This window comes from Carassius carassius, chromosome 16 (genome assembly GCF_963082965.1).
Source record: "Carassius carassius chromosome 16, fCarCar2.1, whole genome shotgun sequence".
Classification (NCBI taxonomy): Eukaryota; Metazoa; Chordata; class Actinopteri; order Cypriniformes; family Cyprinidae; genus Carassius; species Carassius carassius.
The window spans coordinates 25,218,674-25,238,313 of record NC_081770.1 but is presented as its reverse complement, the minus strand read 5'-3'; the positions used below and the strand labels follow the sequence as shown (position 1 = coordinate 25,238,313).

The 19,640-nt window shown below is 33.3% G+C and overlaps 1 long non-coding RNA gene across 1 annotated transcript in view; it reads left to right on the top strand.

The window, feature by feature from the left end:
* The first annotated feature begins 281 nt into the window (after nucleotides 1-281).
* LOC132159169 (uncharacterized) overlaps nucleotides 282-19,640 on the top strand; it is a 35,130-nt gene continuing 15,771 nt past the window's right edge. The window contains exon 1 of the long non-coding RNA XR_009437812.1: nucleotides 282-399. This is a non-coding gene — a long non-coding RNA (uncharacterized LOC132159169). The remainder of the gene's footprint in view (nucleotides 400-19,640) is intronic.

Below are 19,640 nucleotides of genomic sequence, written 5' to 3'. Positions count from 1 at the left end.
ATGAATTAGGAGTTTATTACTGTATGAACACAGAAACACCTCCAAAACTCAGCAACAGCACCAGAATATACTTCAACGGTGAGTTCATTTACTCATTAAATACTCAATACATATTGATTATTTGTTCATTATGTGTTATTTACTACTTCAGACTATTAAACACCTAGGATGATAATCGTGATTTGAATTACAATTATCCTCTCAACACAGAGATGTTATATATATATATATATATATATATATATATATTAATTTCATATCACACTTTCTTTACAGACTCAACTCAACTAACTCACAATCATAAAGCGGTCGACTGCATTGATCAGAATCAAACACAATATCAGATTATCATAATCATATCTGCTCTGATGAATGGACTTCTGATCATTTTGCTGATCTGTGAGTTATTTTTCTTATTGTTCTGAAATTATCAAATGATATACGCATTAGTGTAAAAACATCAATATAATGCAGTTCTCTGTAGGTGAAGTTTTTAATGTGGCCTTTTGAGTGTGTCTTCATATATATATATATATATCATTTAAAAAAATAAGGTAACTATTATTAAATACATTTCTGTTTCAATAGTTTCTGTTGCTGGAAAAACAGCTGATCTGCAGACACAAGTTACATATCGGCTTCGAGATCCAAACCAATTGTAGGCACAATGAGATAAATGTGAAGAAATATCTTTATTTATGTATTTATAGCAAAATGTCATTACAGTAAGTTTTAATTATTGAGGATACAAACTATCCAAACAAAATATTGCAGCTTTATTGTCTGGATTAATTTAAATCAACTGAAGCTGAATGTTAATATTGTTTTCATTGTTTCTCTTTCAGTTCATTAATGTGGAACATAATCTGCAAGCAAACAACAGCTGTGTGATTACATAATATGTTATTAAAGTGTTGTGTTTAAGTCCAGAACATATTTTTACATTTTATTTTTATGGTGTACATTATTGAGTATTTGGGATAATAATTATCACAATTATTACTCCAGTAAAGTAGATGGGCACATATTTTTAAGTTATGGCTACAAAAATAATTGGTAAATTGTTGTTGTTTATAACAGAGATATAAATACAGTGACAGGTTCATGGCTATTTATTCATTTTTGTTATATTACTGTTGTAATTTCTTTAGGTTGTGTCCTTGTATTTTCAACAGTGTGAAGAACAGAGTGAGGTCAGGTCCTCTCTTATGCTGCTGTTGCACTCATTAATAGTTGTTTTTGGGTAAATATATATTTGTTAGTTTTGTATTCAGCAAATATCTACACAGTCTAACTAGGCTGCACAGTGTGGTTAAACTCAACTGAAGCTATAAACAAAACCATAAATATGTTTGTTTGTTTGTTCAACGATATACAGGGTCTGTCACCTTTGTCTAGAGTCGAGGTTTAACTGAGGACCAGTGTCTAGCAGCTCTCACAGTTATCTGAAACTCAAATAGATGAAGCAGCATTGCTGTATTTCTGCTTTATTTTGTGTAGCCTGCAGTAGACTATATCTACACATTTCATTCATGCATGTTTTATTTAGTTAATAAGCTTTTAAAGCTATATTGTTAAATATTTACCTTCATTGGAAAGTTTTGTGGTGGAGGGTAGTGGAAAAAACAGTGACCCTGAGTGTCTCACACTGGAAGTAAGTTCAGGTTTATTTTAAAAAAAAAAATACGATTTATTAATGACATCTGGTTTTCAAAGTAAAAATGAAACACATTTAATAATATTGTTAATTTATATTTGAACTACAGTTCTCGTCTGACAAGAGCTGCTTCCACTGAGACGCTTCAACAAAACTATTTCAGCAAACCCAAAGAGAAATAATAAGAGACAGACTATGACTAATATATGATATAATCACAGTTAAAATAACATTTCTGCATGCTGCATTTAAAATAAATAAATAAGAATAACAGAAATAACTCCTCTGCAGGTCGCTCATGATAGTTCAGAATTACTGTCTGTTTTAGTGCAATGATGTTAAAGCTTTGTGTTGTTAAAGTAAAGTAAAATGGAGTTATCTGTATGTTTTGATCTTGCAACGCTTTGTAAAACAGAAATCAGATGAATCAATACTGAAGTATTTAAGCCACAACAGCAACACCAGACTCACACAGCTTCAGTTCTGCTGAGTTTATTACATGATATCTAATATGATTTCATTTACTCTGTAGTTAAGGCACTTTTTAAAAACAGCATTATGAAATAATTTTAAGATTTGCTCTTCATTACTTTGTGTTTGATTTGTTATATACTTATATAATCATACAGTGAGGTTTATAGGCGATGTTAACAGGGATTATCAACTATAATTAAATAGAAGTCATTTGTTTAGAGAGCACAACTAACTCACCCTCCTTTAATCACTGTCCCGACCTAAACCTACATCAAACTACTCCACTAGAGGATCTCTAGACCCACAACACCTCCTCACTGATCACAGATCAGTCACCAAACTGAAGAAACATTTAAGACTATAAACACTTCACAAACACATTTAACACATTTAAACCATTTCACATTTAACAGTTATATTACTGAACACTCAAAATGAGTCTATTTATTTAATAAGATATTGATTTCTGTCATACTTTGTTAATATACAGTAGCCTATTGTGCATGTTTTCACACACACACACACACACACACACACACACACACACACACACACACACAGGAGGGGTGTCCAGTCGTGCTTCAACATATTTGCCTCAAAGTTTCTGAGTCAAGCCTAAAGCTTTGTGTTCACATCTGTCAGTCATATCAAAGATTAGAAAAATTGAAAAGTTCATGTAATAATGGTGATGTTTCATTACAAAAAAATAAATATATGATGGTGTAGTAAAAAGTGTGTGGTGCGAGCAAACTTGACTTCCTCTGATATGGTTTTCTTTCTTCCTGCTTTGCTTCAGAGCTGAACTAATGTCATTTTAACTGCTGTGTGGATGAGAAAGTGTGTTTTATTCACAGCAACAACATGAAGATCATTCAGCTTCAGTTCTGTGAGTTTATTACATATTAATATATTGAGATGATTTATAAACCTGGAACAATAATTGTCATGTTTCACTGCTATAATGTTTATTGCTGTAATGGTTCATCTATATCTATAATGCTTATCTTTTTATTGTTTATTTTTTTTATTTATAGATGTATTAATCTGTTGTCAGTGTGCAGTGTCAGATCTATTAACTGATCTGGGATCAAATGTGATCATAAACTGTGATCTTGATGAAACTGAGGTTTATTGGATTTTACTGAAAGCAGCCGATCCTCCAACAGTCATTCTACGAACAACATCAGCTACAACATCACCTTTTTACTTGAATAATAACTTCAGAAAGAAATATTCAGTGCAGTTTAAACATGGTCTGGTTATTAATAATGTGACTGCTGATGAATTAGGAGTTTATTACTGTATGAACACAGAAACACCTCCAAAACTCAGCAACAGCACCAGAATATACTTCAACGGTGAGTTCATTTACTCTTCAGCGCTTAAGACATTGATGATCAATGTTTATTTACCTTTTTATTGTTTGTTATTCAATCATTCAATTTTTTTAACACTTTTATCATAAATATCTTTCTTTGTGGTTGTTCCAGACAGAGAGGATTAGGTCTGTGTTGTAGATATTAAACTGCAGTCACTGTCCTCCAGTAAAGACTAACAGATTTTACTGTAACTCTGGATATTTTCTTTACAGAATCAGCTCAACTGAGTCACAATCAGACACGAGTGGAGTTCACTGATCAGAATCAAACACAGTGGCAGATGATTATTATTATCATATCTGCTCTGATGATCGGGCTTCTGATCATTGTGGTGATCGGTGATTTAATTTTCTTATTGCTCTCAATAATATTATATAATTTTAATACATAATAGTGTAATAACTATCATAATGCTGTTCTTCATAGGTGATTTTTTTATTACTTGGTATATTTTTACCATTTAGGAAAAAATAATATACTGTAACCGTTAGTAAATATTAAATCTGGATTCTCTGTTTCATTCATAGTTTTTGCTGCTGGAAAAACAGAACAGTTGGAAAAACATATTCATAATGATCTGCAAACACGAGTTATATATCAACCTCAAGAACCAAACCAATTTCTTCAATTGTAAAGTAAGTGAATGATTATCTATATTTATTTATTGCTAAATGTCATTACTGTAAGTTTGAATTATTATTGAATTTAATGTTATCACAACAAAATAAAGTAGCTTTTAGTTTAGATTTATTTAACTCACCTGCAGCTGGATGCTAATATTGTTTCCTTCTCACTCTTTCAGTTCACTGAGGTGGAAAATATTCAGCAAGTAAACAGCACCTTTGTGACTCTATAACATGTGCTTATCATGTGCTATATTCTTTTACAGAGTAATAATATGAGTATTTGGGACACTTGTTACTTCTTACTCCAGTGAAGTCTGTAAAAAAACCTCCCACAATCCTTTGCATGATTGCACAGTATCTGGAGCCTAGTTTTGTTCTTGCCTTGGCTGGCGATGCTGATTGGTTTCTGGTTTCTGTTTGAAATGTTTTCCCTGTTTTATGATTGCTCGCTGTCTGTCTGTGTAAATAAAGCTGCAAATGGATCTTCGCTCGAATATTTCTGAGTTTGCATCATGCAGACATAAAATTTTACAAAACTCTGCATGGTGTAACTACAGACGACACAGTGCGGTTAAACTCAACTGAAGTGCTTCACCAAAACCAAACATTTGTTCCATTGGTTGGTCATCTGACAGCCAGTCACTTCACATTTGTCTAGAGCGAGGTTAAACCTTGAACCGTCTGCCAGTACCTTTATGTATGTATGTATGTATGTATGTATGTATATAAAAAATGGCAAATTAAAAATATTTAATTTATTATTATTATTATTAAAATTGACAATAAGCACATATCCAGCATGTGACGTTTTCATGACGATCCCAAACCAAAATGTCTCTGTAAGAGGCTGTAAAGGTTAAAGGTCTATCTGTAATCTATAACAATAATTAATATTCCCTAAACACTGGGAAAATGTAATGTGTTATATGAGAAAGAAATAACTGAATCATTAACATCTATAGGTTAGTCAAGTATCATCTCTCATCTATGAACACAACACTTGCTTCAGACATTAACTGCTTCCATCATCACTCTTCAGTTTGATTCAGTTTTATGGTGCAGACCGATTGGTTCAAACTCAGTCTGATATAGTCATGATTATTCACATTGCACAACTGATTGGTTTCTTTTCACATCAGCAGCCAATGAGGTTGCTGCTCAACATTCAAATTCTTGGCTAGTGCTTGCTGTAGCAGTTGTGTCACCCTCCACCTCCCCAGCTCCACCTGTATAGATCTGCAGTGGGATAATAATGTATGCTATGGGAGTTATTCATATATGTTATATTTGCAGCAGCAGTATTTCTTACATGCTCACAGCATCATGTTGTGATGTATTGACAATGGCTAGTCTCTGTACTTGCTCTGCCACAGCTGCAGTGTAGCAGAACTATTCACCAGACACATTAACATTGTCACGTACATTATCATAGTTAACTCTCTGAGATTATGTGAAGGATTTATGTGATTCAAACTGGTAACTCCCATTTTTTTCTGTCCAAAGAGTCAGTCCATTTAGTGTCTTTAGTTCAGCAGTCCTGAATGTCTTTGCTCCATGGAAGAAACCTGGCCCAGGATTCGAACCAGGGACTGTCTATCAGAGCTACCCACTCATGCACCATAACACTCCTAATCTCAGTCATAAACTGATAGCCATAAACCAAAGAAAAAAAAAGATAATGTTTGATGATTTTTTCTGAACTTTGCAGAAATGACAGTCTCTCTACACTCTAAAATGACATATATTTGTTTATACTTTAATATTTTGGATTAAAAGACTTGATTCTCAATTATCCCCAGTACATTTGTTAAAACATATTTTTCACAAGAAATTAGGACTCCTTTCCTGTTCAGTATTTAAATGCAGGGTCACAAGCCTGATGTGGGTCACATGATCACAGGACTGATCTGAGCCACACACTTCTCAACAATCAGTCCTCAAGCTTTCTGCCAGCTGTGCTTTCATTGCTACACAAGACCCAGCTTTTAGTCATCAATGCCAGCCTGAGGCTACATCAGGACAAGATCATAGCAAGGTGTTTTATAATGATTCATTATTTACATGTGTACCAGTGTGAACAAGAGCTGCAGTTCACTTAACAGCCAGCGGTCTCACTAAAGGCTTTCTGAATTCTCCATGTTCAAATAGACCAAATTGATGGATTAAAGTAATTTTCAAAAAGGGTGGGGGATAAAATGGGAATGAGTTGCTAGTTTTGGTCGTTAAGTTTAACAAATTAAAATTGACTGATTAACCAAGTTGGTGTTGGCCATTAGGTGTCGAAGAAAAGTCTGTACATCGTGGTCAGAGCAAACCTGAGTTTGATGTGGGATACGTTTTTTTTTATTTTACTTTTCTTCTTGTCTTTGCTTTAGAGCTGCATCATACTTCATTTTCAGAGTTGTGTGGAGGAACAAAAGGATTGATTATTTTTATCTGTTTTATTCACTGCAACAAACATGAAGATCCTTCAGCTTCAGCTCTGTGAGTTTATGATATGTGGATTTACTTGTGCTTTATCATGAATTGTTATGTTTTATAGGTTCACAGTTTTAAAGCAGGTAGGCTTAATCATGATGTTTATGTTGTTGTTGTTTTTTATATAGATGTATTAATCTGTTGTCAGTATGCAACAGTCATTCTACGATCAACCACAACACCAACATCACCTTATTACTTGAATAAAACATTCAGAAAGAAATATTCAGTGCAGTTTAAACATGGTCTGGTTATTAATAATGTGACTGCTGATGAATTAGGAGTTTATTACTGTATGAACACAGAAACACCTCCAAAACTCAGCAACAGCACCAGAATATACTTCACCGGTGAGTTCCTTTACTCATTAACTATTATGATTATTTACTTTTCATTATTTGTTATTTATTATTTTTTATACAGATCGTCATAGTTCTCTCTCGTTCCAGAGATGAATGTGCTTCAGTTAAAGACTGACAGTAACAGACTGAACTCTTTCTTTACAGAATCAGCTCAACTAACTGAGTGTCACAATCAGACAGTTTATGAGTTTATTAATCAGAATCAAACACAATATCAGATTATCATCATCATATCTGCTCTGATGAACGGACTTCTGCTCATTCTGCTGATCGGTGAGTTATTATTCTTATTGTTCTAAATAGTATCAAATTTAAATAAAAAATTAAAATAGAAATTAAAATATTATAATGTTGTTCTCTTTAGGTGAAGCTTTTATTTGGTTGTTTATTTATTTAATTATTTATTAATTTTGTGTCCATATTTATACAGTTGAGGTTAAAAGTTGACATCCCCCTTTCAGAATCTGCAAAATGTTAATTATTTTACCAAAATAAAAGGGATCATAAAAGATGGATCTTATCATTTGTTTTGTATTGACCTGATTAAAATATTTCACATAAAAGATGTTTACATATAGTCCACAAGAGAAAATAAGAGTTAAATTGTTTTTTTATATATATAAAATGGACACCGTTCTGAAGTTTATATACGCTTGATTCTTAATACTGTGTTGTTACCTGAGACGTTTTTTTATTTGTATTTTGTTGATAATTATTCATGAGTCCATTGTTTATCTCGAAACTGTTAAACTGCGTGCTTTTCTTCAGAAAAATATTTCAGATATCACAATTTATTAGATTTTCCAGCATTTTTGTGTATTTGAACCCTTTCCAACAATGACTGAATAATCTGAGATCAATCTTTTCACACTGAGGCGGCTGAGGGACTCATATTTAATTATTACAGAAGGTACATTTCTCTTATTGTGCCTATATATATATATATATATATATATATATATATATATATATATATATATATATATATATATAAATAAATAAATAAAGGGTGATGCAAATTTTTGACCTTGACTATATATTGTTTTTACCATTGGAGGCAAAAAATTATGTATGATACCTGTTAGTAAATTTCTGATCTAAGTTCTCTGTTTCTTTCTTAGTTTCTGCTGCTGGAAAAACAGAAAGGTTGGAAAAATAAATTCATAATGATGATCTGCAAACAAAAGTTATATTTCAATCATGAGAACCAAACCAACTGAACCAATTGTAATGTAAAGTCAATTTCTATATGGGCACATTTTAAAGTCTTGGCTAAATTATTTTTGTTTATTTTCTATTTTATTTTTTTCTTAGTAAATGGTCCTTACATTACTAAACCTCAGTTAATCTTGCCGTGGTGATGTGAATTCCTTGATTTGTTTCAGTCAGAATTTGTCCTGGCATGAGTTTCTGTTATAATGTTATTTACTTGTTCATGTTCTATGGGTGAGATTTCTGTAAAAACCTGCTAGACTGTGATTTAGTAGAAGGAAAATTATGAGACATGAAATAAAAAAATAAAAATAAAAAAAGAGTAAGATTTCATGTGAAATGCCAAGAAAATATTTATTTCAGTGATCAGAGATAAAAATTTACACATTCATGACTATTTATTTATGTATTTTATTTTGCATAATGTTACATTTAACTGATGCTGTGTAATTTATGTACAGAATTTAAGTTTATATATGAACAGAGTTTAAGTTAATATATATGAACAGAGTTTAAGTAAATATATATGAACAGAGTTTAAGTTAATATATATGAACAGAGTTTAAGTAAATATATATGAACAGAGTTTAAGTTAATATATATGAACAGAGTTTAAGTAAATATATATGAACAGAGTTTAAGTGAATATATATTAACAGAGTTTAAGTTAATATATCAGAACAGAGTTTAAGTAAATATATATGAACAGAGTTTAAGTAAATATATATGAACAGAGTTTAAGTTAATATATATGAACACAGTTTAAGTAAATATATATGAACAGAGTTTAAGTTAATATATATGAACAGAGTTTAAGTAAATATATATGATCAGAGTTTAAGTTAATATATATGAACAGAGTTTAAGTAAATATATATGAACAGTGTTTAAGTTAATATATATGAACAGTTTAAGTTAATATATATGAACAGAGTTTAAGTAAATATATATGAACAGAGTTTAAGTTAATATATATGAACAGAGTTTAAGTAAATATATATGAACAGAATTTAAGTTAATATATATTAACAGAGTTTAAGTTAATATATCTGAACAGAGTTTAAGTAAATATATATGAACAGAGTTTAAGTAAATATATATGAACAGAGTTTAAGTTAATATATATGAACAGAGTTTAAGTAAATATATATGAACAGAGTTTAAGTTAATATATATGAACAGAGTTTAAGTAAATATATATGAACAGAGTTTAAGTAAATATATATGAACAGAGTTTAAGTTAATATATATTAACAGAGTTTAAGTTAATATATCTGAACAGAGTTTAAGTAAATATATATGAACAGAGTTTAAGTAAATATATATGAACAGAGTTTAAGTTAATATATATGAACAGAGTTTAAGTAAATATATATGAACAGAGTTTAAGTTAATATATATGAACAGAGTTTAAGTAAATATATATGAACAGAGTTTAAGTAAATATATATGAACAGAGTTTAAGTAAATATATATGAACAGAGTTTAAGTAAATATATATGAACAGAGTTTAAGTTAATATATACAGTACAGACCAAAAGATTGGAAACATTACTATTTTTAATGTTTTTGAAAGAAGTTGCTTCTGCTCATCAAGCCTGCATTTATTTGATTAAAAATACAGGAAAAAATGTAATATTGTGATATATTATTACAATTTAAAATAACTGTTTTTAAATTTATTATACTTTAAATTATCATTTATTTCTGTGATGCAAAGCTGAATTTTTAGGATCATTATCACATGATCCTTTAGAAATCATTCTAATATGATGATTCATTATCAAAGTTGGAAACAGTTCTGCTGCTTAATATTTTTTCAAAACGTGATACTTTTTTAGGATACTTTGATGAATAAAAAGTAAAAAAAAAAAAAAAAAAGTGCAGTGTTTTTCCACTACCTTTATTTATCTCAGTTCTCAGAGTTAGAAACTCAAATAGAAACAGCAGTTTGTCTGTTTTGTCTACTGTATATCTACACATTTAGTGTTTCACTAAATGTAAAGCCCATTTCACACAAGTGTGTAATGCTTTGAATGTCCAACAATTAATAAACTGCAGCTGTCAAAGTTGTTATTAAATATTCACACCTGATCTCTGTACGTAGTGTTTATCAGTCTGTGACTTTTCTGAACTTGTTCTTGGTGAGTGAAGAAAGAAAACAGTGACACCGTGTGGCTCACGGTTCTAGTTTATTTAAAAACACGATTTATTTATGTAATCTGTATTTCAAAGGACAAATGAAATGACATTATTAACATTGAAAGGATGTTTACTCTAGGTCTCAAACAGCTTCTCTCTAACTGAACAACGTGCAACCTGTCATCATGAGTACATGTGAGATGATTTGTAACTTATTTCTGAACTAAATATGAACATAAATGACCTGCAGAGGGCAGCAGAGGATTTAGTTTCGGCTGTTCCTTTATTTGAAAATTAAAAACATTAACACACAGTATAGGGCAATTATAGTTTATTAATTTTAATTATTAAATAATTAATTTCTCATCATTTCCTTTTTATTTTGCTAAAACAGTTTTATTGAAGCCTCTCTTGACAGACCGTGTGAATCTTCTCTCTTCTACAGTCAAACTGATGAAGATGATTCAGAGAAGTCACAGAATCATCATGATTTCTGAGAAATGGTTCAGATATGAATAATGAATTAGAAAATGTATTTGATTCCCAATCCCCAAAAAATGTCCTCTTTGGTTCAGTGTTCAGTCAGCTGCCTACAAGATCTCTCTCTCTCTCTCTCTCTCTCTCTCTCTCTCTCTCTCTCTCTCTCTCTCTCTCTCTCTCTCTCTCTCTCTCTCTCACACACACACACAGCTTCATTTGTTAAGAAAGTACAAGCCAACACACCCTCGTTCAATCAATGTCACTCCCTAAACCTACAACAGAGAACAAACACCAAACTCAAGAGACATTTAAGCCTATAAACACTTTATCATCACATTTAACACTTCAGTTAAACCAATGAACAATGAAGACAAATGTAACAGATCCTGTCATATTTACTCAGAAATATTCTTGGCTTCTGTCATACTTCATGTAAACACAGTGCTGTGCTTGTTAGTGCATGTCTCACAAACTAAGAAACACATTCTCACTTTACAGCATTTTTCAAGTGTTAGTCTTATCATCAGCTGAACATGAGGAGAAAGCAGATCTTCAGTGACGTCCTCAGTTTGACTTGCAAAGAAACTGAAAGAAAGAAACAAAAGGGTCAAACATACAACCTGATCATGAATTTGCTATTCAAATTTCATTCAAATTTGTTTATAGGTTTCTTTTAAGTTTCTTTTTAGTTTGTTCTTTGTATTACATTATTACAAAGACCGACTCAAAACAAAAAAGCCTAGTGTACATCAAAATATTTAATAGTAATGATGTGTTACAATAAATTAATAAATCAGATTTGATAAATGCTGTGCAGTTTTAATATTAACAAGCATAAAATAATATACCAATAAATCACACACAGGCATCATGGTACTATCATGAACAAGTGTCAAAGACTGTCACGGTAGAGAAGAAATTGTTGAATAAATTAATTATTTTGGTTTTCTTTGCGCACAAAATGTATTCTCATGGCTTCATAACATTACTGTTGAAGCACTGATGTCACATGGACTGTTTTAATGATGTTCTTTCTTACTATCTTTCTGGGCCTTGAACACGTAAGTTGCATTGCTGTCTATTCAGGGTTAGAAAGCTCTCGGATTTCAGCAAAAATATCTGAATTTGTGTTCAGAAGATGAAGGAAGGTCTTATGGGTTTGGAACATCATGAGGGTGAGTAATAAGAAGAGAACTATCTGGGGAGAACTATCTCTTTTAGTTAAGTTATGGATTACTTTAATAAACATATATTTTTTGGGTTAATATAATTTGCATGTGGCCTTCATTTTACGATTTTGGATATAAGTTGTTTAACTCCACAAATCAGAAAATACTGGTGATGACAGACAGAAAAATAATAATAAACAAAAATTTCACCATGTTTTAGGAATAACATTTAGTTTAAAACCAGGCAAATGGGATATGAACAAACCCCTTCTTTAAATACCTCATGAAACCAAATATTAACTGTACACATTTATTATGACTATACTACTGAGAAATGTGAAAAGTGAGGCATGTAAGTCATGATATACATTTACATATTTATAACATCAGGCCACCATGCTCATAGAGTTTGTTTTTAAAATAAAATTCTGTTTATACAAAACACATCACACTTCCTGCACATTTCACTTTGAAACTTCCGTGATCCGTGAAAAAAAGACCTGATAGAATTTGTGTTCTCTCATTTGCATTCAGCCTGAGTTGTTTTGAGCCAAATCTGCTTTATTTAAACTTGTAGGATCTGTGTGTAAAGTTGCTGTAGTTCCTGTGAACAGAAACTATAACCAGAAACATCTTCAGGAACCTGCTGAACAGCCAATTCCTGAACTCCTGGTGTATCATACAACAGTTGAGGACATGAAAGAAAAGGTGTGGAAATACAATTGTGAACAAAATAGAAGAAGAAGAATTTGCTGTAGTCTCTTATCTTCCAGAAATGTATTACATGTCATTTATCGTCTATAATGACTTCCGTTAGAAACCTGGAAATGTGAAAAAGGAGACATCTAACAATACTTTCAAATGTGTTCAATTCATATTAATGACATCAGGGCACCATGATCATTAGGTATTTTTATAATATTTTCAGTTTACACAAAACATGTCATACTTCCCACACAAGTCACAATGAAACTGCTATGATCCGTACAAAAACACCTCACATAGTTTTGTGCTCGTGTTTGCATTTGGTCTGGTTTTATTTTGGTCCTCATCTTTAAAAACATGAAATTATTTTCATGTTTTTGCCACAAAATTACATTTTATTGTGTATGGAGTGCACACACTCTTTCTCCCATGCTCTCTCCCTTACAAACACACACACACACACACACACACACACAACAAACGTGTTGTCAGTGCAGATCTTGTGATTTTATTAAGTTAAGAAACTACAGACTATTTTAGCAAGAACATTACTGCTTGATCTGATTAATTAAATCCTGGTAACACAACAGTCAAATAAATGTTTGTGTGTGTGTTTTTTGTCTTCTTGTCTATTAGTCTTCAGTTCAGTTATGTACCAACAAATACTTATGCATTCAGTATTGACTGTAATAGAGCAGGGCTGGGCCGCTTTGGTCCTGGGGGGCCACTGTTCTGCAGAGTTCAGCTCCAACCCTGCTCAAACACACCTGCCTGTAGCTTTCTACTGATCTTGAAGATCCTGAAGACCTTGATGAGCTGATTCAGGTGTGTTTGATTAGGTTTGGGGACACAGCCCTCCAGGACTGAAGCTGCCCAGCCCTGTATTATATCACAGTTCTATTGTGTTCTATATTATATAGAAACAATGCAATGTAATATGTGTATTTAATGCTCTGTCTGGTTGTTTAATTCATAGTTGTGTTTCCAAAGGCGTCACATAATGTCACAAATAAATTGTTATTAATATATTGTACGTATATAAACACAGTGTAATCCACACATTTCATAAATGTTTTTCCTGGTTCCTTGCACATCAGTCATGATGAGAACACAAGACTGTTCATTCCATTTTTGGAAATGAGAAACGGTCGTTAGCCGCATTTCCACCGCTGGAACTTTACCCAGGAGCTGGTACTCGGTGCGTTTCCACCGCAGGAACCAGGATCTATGGTAAATAAAGTTATGGGTAAAAAAATGCCCCTCAGAAAGTCCCTGCTTGTGAGGTGGTACTTTTTCAAAGGTCAGGAACTTTTGGGGGCTGGACTTTGGCACTAAACATCCTGATTGGTTGAGTTCACGCAGCATTGTGATTTCAACCACCATTTATTTGGATCATTTTCAAAATATTACTGTTATTGTGTCATGAAATGTAATTCTAAAAGTATTTCAGGCGAGAATGTAGTTGTTTAAAACTCAAATCTGTGGTTTATTTATAAAGACAGCGCCTATTTAAAAATGTGTTTTGCCGATTTCGGATACGATCAGCTCCACGCGATCAGCAGGAGCTCAGTGCTCATGTATCCGCCTAGAGAAGTCTCAATTTGGCTAGTCCTTCTGATATGTGCTGCTGGCTCTGATGTCTCTTTAGTGGTTAAAGATAAAATACAATTCGTTTTGGGTAAATCTAACAGGTAATCGTTGGTCTGTATTAATTTTATATATATTAATATGAAAATCAACACTACTAGCAAAGGGCATCTCAGGAACCGCACTTCAGTGGTTTCAAGTCTTATCTATCAGATACGTCCTTCAAAGTATCTTGGAGAGGTGAAGTGTCCAAGTCACAACATCTAACTACTGGGGTGCCTCAGGGCTCAGTTCTTGGACCACTTCTCTTCTCTGTCTACATGGCATCATTAGGTTCTGTCATTCAGAAATATGGCTTTTCATACCACTGCTATGCTGATGACACTCAACTCTACCTCTCATTCCATCCTGATGATCCGACGGTAGCTATTCGCATCTCAGCTTGTCTAACAGACATTTCTTGCTGGATGAAGGACCATCACCTTCAACTCAACCTTGCCAAGACAGAACTGCTTGTGGTTACAGCAAACCCATCGTTTCATCACAATTTCACCATCAAGTTAGGCACATCAACCATAACTCCTTCAAAAACAGCTAGAAGCCTTGGCGTTATGATTGATGATCAGCTGACTTTCTCAGACCACATTGCTAAAACTGTCCGGTCCTGCAGATTTGCTTTATTCAACATCAAGAAGATCAAGTCCTTTCTTTCGAAACATGCTGCACAACTCCTTGTTCAAGCTCTTGTTCTGTCCAGGCTGGACTATTGCAATGCTCTCTTGGCAGGTCTTCCAGCCAATTATATCAAACCTTTACAATTAATCCAGAACGAGGCAGCAAGATTAATTTTTAATGAGCCAAAAAGAATACGTCACACCTGTTTATCAATTTGCACTGGCTTCCAATAGCTGCTCGCATAAAATTCAAGGCATTGATGTTTGCCTACAAAACCACCACTGGCTCTGCATCCATTTACCTAAATTTATTACTTCAGACTTATGTGCCCTCTAGAAGCTTTCGTTCTGCAAGTGAACGTCGGTAGGATTCTGCCATTCCAAAGAAGCACAAAGTCACTTTTACAGACTTTTAAATTAAATGTTCCCTCCTGGTGGAATGACCTCCCCAACTCAATCCGAGCAGCTGAGTCCTTAGCCATTTTCAGAATCGGCTTAAAACCCATCTCTTCCATCTTTATTTGACCCTCTAACTTTAGCACTCACTATTCTAAAAAACAAAACAAAAAAAAAACTACCTTTCTATTCTTTTTGTATTCTATTTTCTTTTCATTTACTATATAATTATAAAGAAGACCTCTAACACTAGCTTGCTCTATTCTTTTTTCTATTCTATCATTTTTTAGTTTTTTTATTATATTATTTAAAAGCCCATGCTACGTGTACTGTGTTAACCTAACTGAGACTTGTTATAGAGACTTGTTATATATCAAGTACGCTGCTGTTAAAAGCGTACAGACCTACGTCACCAGAATATTTGCTAATCTTCACTGTACTTTAGACCGTGGTGGAAATGGAGAAAGCAAAGGGTCTGGGGGGAAAAATTCCTGGTACAATTGTTCTGGATAATTTCGGTGAAAATGAACGCGGCATTCCTATGACTGAATGCACATGCGATGATGTCACGGTACACATCTAAGCCCATTAAGAAAATTTTAGTGAAAATTGCAAGTTTGCGATAAATTCAGCGATGACAAAATCCTGCAAGGACTGATTAGCTGATTGATTGCAGAACCAACAACAGAAGAGGGCAACAAATCCATGGAATAAAGTGACTGTAACATAGCTATGGTGACCCATACTCAGAATTCGTGCTCTGCATTTAACCCATCCAAAGTGCACACACACAGCAATGAACATACACACACAGCAGTGGGCAGCCATTGGGTGCCCGGCGAGCAGTTGGGGATTCAGTGCCTTGCTCAAGGGCACCTCAGTCGTGGTATCGCCGGCCCGAGACTCAAACCCACAACCTCAGGGTTAGGAGTCAACCTCTCTAACTACTAGTTCGGGCTGCGCAGACCGTTTATCTGCTCGAGCCGGAGCCGCGCGCTGATCTCGATCACGCAACACTGTAATACACAGCACTGAGAGATACAGTGAAGAAAGCAGTTCACTTATATATAATAAGCAAACTCTTATTTAAAAATAAAAGATATTAAATGACCACTAGTAGATGGCTGCAGAGAAGTACTTATAGGTCATTTCCACTCACTAATATAGCCCATATATTTTTGTATTCATTAAATAATATTTAGACATTATGAATGACAGTAATAAAAGTACACTTTATCAGATGTAATATATTTATTACCTCTGTAAGACGTCTGCTAAAGATCTGGGAATCATCTGCTGTGTACTCTGATAAACGAATTTTCACGAATTTGTGATCATTTTATTATTTAGCCTACTGTTGATTTTCGTTAATAGTAGCTATAATATTGGAAAATTGATTTAATTAAATGGAGGTTGGAGTAGACTAACTTACCTGTTAAATATGCAGATTCATGGTTAATATCTCCAGTCTAGGCCACAAGCAGGCAGGGCATGGGGTCCTGCTCCACCTCTCAAATTGACTAAATATCTAGGTCAGTGGTTCTTAAACTTTTCACAGAATACCCCCTCAGAAAATATTAGGCTTTCCAAGTACCACCATTGTGACTAACATTGAGATGGCTTGTGATGGGCATAGTGTTATAGACTTACTATAATGCTTAATCTGGAGGTTTAGCATGGCTCTGATAAAGCATACGTTATAGGGATTTTTTAATTATTTTATTGTTTAATCGTATCCTGAGTACCACCAATAGTGAGCCACAGCTGGAGAACCTATGATCTAACTTTGACAAAACAGTCCTGACATATCTATCACTGACAAATGTAGCCCAACACTTGGCTCATGTTTGAATTTAGGTTAATAATGCTATAATTATAGGCTAAGGTTGTCTAATAAAGCAATAAGCCCTGCAAAGCCGTGTGTTCTGCGAAGCTTTGTCCAAAACTATGGACCAAGGCCCATTGTGACATCTTGATTAATCCCTCTGCTTTACTTAAATGTATCAGCTTAATTAATTTTAATAACACCTGTGCGTACTTCACGGCCACCTCTTTTTTAGATTGCTCACACATCGGACTTACTGACTAATGACCTATGAAGAAGATGTCTACTTCCTCTTTTGTCTTTAAAAACATGCAGGATTCATATTTAAATCATCTTTCGCTGCTTAATAGTTACAGATACTAGTACATATCGCAATTTGATTTAAGTTTAATGACCTACTTTTTATTTATTATTCAAAATTTGACAAATTCTGTGACATTCTGCGTTAAACTGTGAATTCTGTTTTTATGAATGGATTCCGCGATTCCATCTGCATTTTCTGCATTGTGTAAAACATAGGGCCCTACAATTATACCAGCACAATGTATACTCTCAAACTTTAAAGGCTTCTATTTTTGAACACTTAAAGATTATCTATTCAAAATAAAAGAGCAGCGCTGAATCTAGGAGAACTCACGGGTATCACACACACTCCGGATGCCTCGTGTTCAACTCGAGCAGCGGTCTAAAACAGTTTATTTATTCACCAAACGGACACAAGTTTACTTAAAGAATGAACAATGAGGCAAGGCATAGATAAGTTTGAAGTTACTGTTAAAAAAATAGAGCAAACAGAAAGAGCGGTCTATATTATAGCTCTATAAATGAAGCATACACACTTTATTAGAGCCACAGAAAGAAACGTTTCGATAAAAATGCTCAGTATACATTTCATTATGTACATTAACAACGATTTGGGCGAATATAATGTCAATTAAGGGGAAACTATTTGATTGGCGATCTGTGGCAAAGCAGGATTTTCTGCCAGCTGCATTTAAATCCTGGTCTGAAGTTTCTCCTCTGTTCAGCACATGCTGTCAGTGATTTCCATCATTAGAGGCCGCTGTTGCACTGTATAATCAAAGGAGACCCCTGTCAGCCGCTCCAGCAACAGACGCAACCCGGAAAATCGGTCGACCTCTAGACTCTCATTAGTTAACCTTAGTGAATGCATTAACATTCACAATGAGCATTAGCTTAATTTGCTTCAAAAGTTATTCTTTGTTAAAAAAATAGTTCATGTTCACTCTTACATAACAGCTAATTAACTGTTATGGGTTAAGGTGTATCGTCAGATTATACCATCATGCTTTTAGTTTGTGCAGCTGGTAAACTGAAGCTATCTCTTAAAACTACACCATCTCTACACCAAAATTGTGACCCTGGAGCACAAAACCAGTCATAAGTAGCACGGGTATATTTGCAGCAGTAACCAACAATACTTTGTATATCAAAATTCTATATTTTTCTTTTATACAAAAATCATTAGGATTTTAAGTAAAGATCATGTTCCATGAAGATACTTTGTAAATTTCCTGCTATAATTATATTAAAACTTATTCTTTTATTAGTAATAAAAAACATTTTTTTTGCTCCCTCAGATTCCAGATTTTCAAATAGTTGTATCTCAGCCAAGTATTGTCATATCATAACAAATCATACATCAATGCTTATTAAAAAGGTTTCAGGTGAATCTCAGTTTTCAAAAAAAAAATGTTCCCTTATTACTGTTTTGTGGTCCAGGATCACAATTGAAGGATAAATTATTCTGTTAATGTGTAAGTGCCTTAACAGTTCTGTTCTGTTCCAGAAGTTTTCTTTTCTTTGTTGTGTTTGCATATATTAAATGTATTTTGTATTGTTTATGTATCTATATTTAATTAATAATCTGATTCACTGATTCATGCTGTTTCCTAAAAATGAAGCATGGTACTCGAGTGTTCCACTTTATAGTTCTACAGGCTTATTGTATTGTACAAATAGTTTGTACATGTTGTTTTAACTCTCTCTCTCTCTCTCTAGACTTGAGCTTAGTAAAAACTTGGGTCATTTTTAATGTGATTAATAAACTGTATGTCTTAATTTAGCTCTACATGTCTTGTTTTTCATTGCCTTGTACCCACATGTGCAATGACAATAAAGTTATATATTACATATATATTAGGATTTTTTGCATATCTTTCTATCTTTCTCCTTTCTTCCATGGCACACCATTGACTCTTGTCAGCCTTGTTTGGCTGCTTTGTATTATGTTGACATTCAAACTAACAAAGCTATTGACTAGTGCTTGTTTAGGTTTCATGTAAAAACAAAAATGTTACATTACAAAATCTAAAGCTTAATTTTCTATTAATTATACCTTTGAGATTAAATCAAAGATATATATAATTTGGCACAACAAAGGCATACTGTCAATGTGATTTGTTTTGTTTAGTTGGTCTTGAGAATAGACTTTAAGAACCTCTGGAAAACAC